At 39.2% G+C, this 446-nt stretch overlaps 1 non-coding gene across 1 annotated transcript; it reads left to right on the top strand.

Moving 5' to 3' along the window:
- The first annotated feature begins 281 nt into the window (after positions 1–281).
- Positions 282–388, top strand: LOC115029178 (U6 spliceosomal RNA). The gene has a single exon (XR_003834732.1). It is a non-coding gene; the product is annotated as a U6 spliceosomal RNA (small nuclear RNA).
- Positions 389–446: the final 58 nt, after the last annotated feature.

The raw sequence follows: 446 nt of genomic DNA, 5'->3' as shown, positions 1-446 counted from the left end.
ACATGGCCCCAGGATAGGTATGCAATTAGAAGGTGAAACAGCTTTAACTTCCTTCTACTGCTGAGAGTAACTGCCTTCCACCCTATCCTGGGAGCTGCAGATCACAGTCAGGTTTTTACATTTATCTGTCATTTGATTTTTTTTTGGCTATTATGGAACTTAATATTCATTTATGTGTGTATGTGTGCAAGGGTGTGTGAATATATATACACCACTTGTGTTCATGAGCACTTAAAGGCCAAAAGACAGGGTCCAATATTCTGGATTTGGAGTTACAGGTGGTGCTCACTTCGGCAGCACATATACTAAAATTGGAACAATACAGAGAAGATTAGCATGGCCCCTGCGCAAGGATGACACGCAAATTCGTGAAGCGTTCCATATTTTTAAGATTTTCAACTCAAAGGACCAGCAAATATCTTCAACAAAATTATAGAAGAAAACTT

The sequence above is a fragment of the Mus caroli genome, unplaced genomic scaffold, assembly GCF_978045245.1.
Source record: "Mus caroli unplaced genomic scaffold, Mus_caroli_1 scaffold_15, whole genome shotgun sequence".
NCBI lineage: Eukaryota > Metazoa > Chordata > Mammalia > Rodentia > Muridae > Mus > Mus caroli.
This window is presented reverse-complemented; position numbering and strand designations above follow the sequence as displayed.